The sequence below is a fragment of the Ovis aries genome, chromosome 3, assembly GCF_016772045.2.
Source record: "Ovis aries strain OAR_USU_Benz2616 breed Rambouillet chromosome 3, ARS-UI_Ramb_v3.0, whole genome shotgun sequence".
Classification (NCBI taxonomy): domain Eukaryota; kingdom Metazoa; phylum Chordata; class Mammalia; order Artiodactyla; family Bovidae; genus Ovis; species Ovis aries.
In genome coordinates this window covers 73,169,338-73,174,987 of record NC_056056.1, presented here as the reverse complement: position 1 = coordinate 73,174,987, position 5,650 = coordinate 73,169,338, and the positions used below count along the sequence as shown (strand labels likewise).

Below are 5,650 nucleotides of genomic sequence, written 5' to 3'. Positions count from 1 at the left end.
ATGTGGCATATTAGTAGATATAGTCTCTTTCCTGGAGTTAGCATGACGGAGTTAAACTCTTAAAAATAAGTCTCAAAGCTGTAAAGAATTACTTTCCAGAAATTCTGATCCCAAATTGTTGTGTCATGATGTTATTAGAATTTCACTTTGGTAAAAATCATGAGTTTCATCATAAAGATTTGGCATGCTTTCAGATTGGAAGTCTTTTTTTTTTTTTTTTAATACTCCAGCATCTCTGCAGAAGTGGTACCAGCCCATATGATATCCTAAATTTTCTAAAAGCTCCAATTTTAAAGATGATTGGATATAATTATTTTTTCATATATGATTATCAGACAGTTTCAGAGACTGAGAGCTGAAAAAGTCATCATCAGTACATAAAATTTTAAAAGTATGTTAAAAGAATTTCTTTTAACATGAAGAAAATATGAATATACACAAAAATATGAAGAACACTGAAAATTAGTAAATACATGCCCTTTTCCTTAGTACTTAATATATTTCAAAGATACATGATTGTTTAAGCAAAGCATTAACAATGTAGTTTTCAGTTCATAACATATGTAGAAAAAAATCATAACAGTACAAAGTCCCAAAGGGTTGAAATGAAAGTAGTGTTTCTAAGTTCTTAAAATATGTGTGATATAATAATACTTGAATGTAGACTATCACAAGTTACAGATCTATGCTATAAGCCCTAAAGTATCCACAACAAAATGAAACACATAGATACAGCAATAAGTTAACAAGGGAGACAAAAATTAGGAGATATTGGTAAAAGGTTGCAAGCTTCCACCAACATCAATAAGGCCTGAAAATCTAATATAAAACATGATGACTACAGTTGATAACACTGTACTATATAACTGAAATATTCTGAGTAGACTTTAGATGTCCTCACACCCTGCTGCACCCTAAAACAAAATATGTTGTGAGGTGATGGATGTGTTAATTAACTAGACAGAGGGGATCCTTTTACAAGGTGTATGTGTATCTACTCACCATGATGTACACTTTAAATATCTTAGAATTTTATATGTCAATTATATCTAAACAAAGCTGAAATAAATAATAAAAAATACTCATTGAGGAAAATAAGGCAGAGAGAGGAAAGAGAAAACAAAAATATAATGATTAGAATCAAAACAGGTGGTATATGTAATCTAACCATATTAATAATCACATTAAACATAAATGATTTAAATACCCCATTTAAAAGGCAGAGATTATCAGGAAGGATGAAAGCAACATCCAGCTATATGCTACCTGATGAATATATTTTAAATAGAAACACAAAAATTAGTTAAAAGAAAAAAAATGGAAGTACAATGCTAACACTGAATGAAAAGAAAGTTGGAGTGACTATATTAATATGACAAATTAAATTTCAGATCAAAGATGATTACCAGAAACAAAATAGATCATTTCATAATGATTAAGGGGGAAATTTATCAAAAGGATGTACAATCCTAAATGTTTATGCACAAAAATATTAAAGATATTTAGCACATGTAGTGAAACCGATATAATTGCAAGGAGAAATAGATAAAAACACACTTATTGTTGGAGATATCAACATCTCTCTCACAATTAAAAAACAACGAGGCAGCAAATATGCAAGGAAAAAAGTAGATGTCAACCAACTTGACCTAATTGATATGCATAGATTCTGCCACTGAACAGTAGTAAAATATATATTCATTTCTGAAAACATTTACTGAGGTAGGCTATATTCTGTAAAATATGGGAAAAATCATAAAAGAAGTGTTATATAAACTAAAAAGATGCAAGAAGCCAAGTCATACAGAATATGTTCTCTGAACACAATGTAATTATATCATAAAATAATAATATAAAGCTTTCTGGAAAATTCAAATATTTGCAAATTAAACAGCACATTTTTAGATAAAGTATGGTTTAAGAAAGAAATCAAAATAGAAATTAAGATGGATTTTGAATGAGTGAAAATGAAACCAGAACATATAAAAATCTGTTAGTTATCACTAAAGCAATATTTACAGGAAAAGTTTATATTGTAGAAGAAAGGTCTTAAAGCAATGAATTCAACTACCATATTAATACCAGGAAAAGAGGAGTTAGCTACACTCAAAGGAGTTAGAAGAAAAAGAGTAATAAAACTCAGAAGATAAATCAATGAATAGGAAATAGAAAACAATAAATAATATTAATAACAAAAGCTGTCATTTTAAAGGAAATCAGCACAATTAATTCATTAACAGTCAAATTAAGCAAAAAAAAAAAAAGACAAAAATTACTAACATCCAAATTGCATGCTAAGTTGTTCAGTCATGTCTGACTCTGCAACTCCATGGACTGTAGCCTGCAAGGCTCCTCTGTCCATGGAGTTCTCCAGGACAGAATACTGGAGTTGGTTGTCATTTCCTCCTGCAGGGGATCTTCCCCACCCAGGGATCAACCCACATCTCTCATGGCTAGCACCACCTGGGAAGCCCCAACATCCAAATTGAGAGACACTAAATCGTCCATATATATAAGAGGGGGAAATTACGCAATATCATGGATAATTTTAAGTGAATAAATTTAAGATAGAGATGAAAGAGACTAATTCTTCAAAACATTAAAATTACTAAAGCTCACTCATGAGAAATTAATAACTTGAGCAAACATGTTTTTATTAAAATATTGAATTTGTAGTTAAAAACCTTCCCCACAGAGAAAAATCCAGACCCTGGTTTCTTCATTGGTAAATTTAATCAACATTTAAGGAAAATACAAAACTAATTCTACATAAGAAAAGCAAAATTTAGACACAGAGACAGGTATATACACAGGAAAAATACCATGTGAAGATTGAAGCAGATATTGGAGCAATGTATCTTAAAGGCAAAGAATGCCAAGAATTGCTGACGATTGCCGGAAGCTAAGAAGAAGGGAAGAATTCTTTCCTAGAGTCTTTGGAAGAAGCATGACCCTGATGATATGATTTCAAATATCTATTCTCCAGACACGTGGGAGAATAAATAGCTCTTTAAGGCACCAAATTAGTGGGAAATTATTACTGTAGCTGTAGGAAATCAATATAAATCACAATTAAAATTGCCATATGCATCTTTGTAAAAAATGTCAAGCTGAGTTTGAAATTCATGTGAACATTCAAAGATCTAAATTATCAAAAAGAATTCTGGAAATGAAGGACAAATTTTGAGGACGAACACTACCAGATTTAAAGTCTTCATATGGTCCAACCATTTTACTCTTAGAAACAAAGACTTATAAAGAAATGTCCTAGCCCCAAAATTAAATCGACCTCAACATACTGATGTATATATACACCAAGAGACTTAACAGAGTTCTTGCTCAGTCGTATCCGACACTTTGTGACCCATGGACTGTAGTCCACCAGGCTCCTTCATCCATGGAATTTTCTAGGCAAGATTACTGGAGTGGGTTGCCTCTTTTCCAGGGGGTCTTCCTGATCCAGGGATTGAACCCGGGTCTCCCACACTGCAAGCAGCCGCTTTACCCTCTGAGCCACTGGGGAATACCTTATACACCAACAAGTGAATACACAAATGTATTTTGATGTATCTGTATTATAAATGCTATTCAATCATTAAAAGGAAAAAATACTGATTGATGTATGAATCTCAAATTAATTACTGTGAGCAAACAAGCCAGATCCTTTCTCTACCCTGTGAAAAAGAGAAAATAATTTATATACTATATGATTCTATTTTTATAAAATTGTAACAAATGCAAACTAATGTGTGGTGACAGAAAGAAGATGAGTGATTGTTGTCAGTGTAGGGTGAAGTTATGAAATGAAGGGAAGGAATAACAAAAGTGCTCAAAGAAACTTTTGAGTTTGATATTCATGTTATTTTTCAGTTTGATTATGGTTTCATGGATACATACAAAGTCAAAACTTATCAACTTATATTTTAAATATGAGGAGTTTACTGTATGCCAATCATACCTCAATGAAACTGCTAAAAACAAAAATAACATTCACCAATCTTTTCACAGCATTTTTGCTATGCCGTGCCCTGTGCTGACTGAGACACAATTTGGGGATGGAATATTTTCTTGTGATGAATGTATACTTTAGGATACCAAAGTCCTTTCCTGATATTTATGTTCTCTCATTCAAAACCCTATCCTCACTCAACTAGGCATATCCACCTTAGCCTGAATCCCAAGAATGATTCTGGGATTGCTATCATTTGACTCCCCATCTTCCCTAGGAACTGAGTTTTTCATTCCCTTTAAATCTGTATCTGCAATTACTTGCTGTTATTGCCTAATATCATCTGCATCTAAGACCAGACCAAATATAATTACAGTGCCAATTTAATAGCATATTCTTAAGGTACCAGACCATTTATATTCATTTATATAGCTTTAAAAATTTTGTGCAATACAGTTGTATATATGCACACAACAGTGATTATATATCTATTATTATATAATTTATATACTATATTATGGATATTAATATTAGTAATATATTAATGATATAATAATATGAATATGAATTTAACGAATTTAACTCAGTCGTGTCTGACTCTTTGCAACCTCATGGACTGTAGCCTGCCAGGCTCCTCTGTCCATGGGATTCTCCAGGCAAGAATACTGGAGTGGGTTGCCATTTCCTTCTCCAGGGGATCTTCCCAACCCAGGGATCGAACCTGGGTCTCCTGCATTGCAGGCAGACGCTTTATCCTCTAAGCCACCAGGGAAGGCATATATGAATATAATATATATTAAAACATAAATTATCCATTCAATGGGGTCAGACAGTTTTATTTCAAAATCTATGAATTAATCTAGATGGGTTCAATGACTTATCATACCTAAAGTTCATAAGACCATGAAGATAAATTTTAATCTATAAATAGAACTCAATTAAAGAATAAGCAATTAATGCACTGAAAGTGAATATTACTGGGCTTCTGTTTCGCCACTGGATAAACCTGTGCCCAAAGACATTTACTTCATGGATCTGTTCATGTATTCATTCATGCAAGCTTTTATTCATTCATCCTCTCAACAGGTTATTAAACACTTTCCCAAGATCAGGTATGATGTCAGGCCAGAGAGATAACATGTTAAAAAAATGGATATAATTTATATCCACATTATATTAGAATACAGTAAGGGATTTTACTTTATTTAATCATTATTTTATTTAACTATTATCAGTTAAATAATATTTAACTAACATAGTTAAGTGATACATAAATGTTAATACTTCATTTAACTATTTATTTAACCAAATAGTCTAAAATCATATCTGGGACAGTGCTAATAAGGAGATACATTTCTAAGAATATCTAAAACAGAGATATTTGTCTTAAGAGGTGTCAGGGAAGTATTACCTCGGTAAGTGTGGCTTGAGTTGAGATCTTAAAAATGGATTCAGTTAACCAGGCCAAGAAGAAATGCAGGAGATTTTCAGGCAGAGGAAATACTTAGATAGGGCCTGACATTGTCATGGAAGGTAGAGTAATATATGCCCCTTACAGGGCTAACCCTTCTATACTTATTATTTGACCATCTAGAAGCCTCTGTGGCCTTACAAGATGAATAAACATCTAGATCAAAGGAGCCCAGATTCTTGTATAACTTCACAGAGCAAACACCACCTCCTGACCTCTAGTCTTGGTCC

The 5,650-nt window shown here is 32.4% G+C and overlaps 1 non-coding gene across 1 annotated transcript; it reads right to left on the bottom strand.

Annotated features, from left to right (window-relative positions):
* Positions 1 to 4,649: 4,649 nt before the first annotated feature.
* Positions 4,650 to 4,721, bottom strand: TRNAC-GCA (transfer RNA cysteine (anticodon GCA)). The gene has a single exon. It is a non-coding gene; the product is annotated as a tRNA-Cys (tRNA).
* Positions 4,722 to 5,650: the final 929 nt, after the last annotated feature.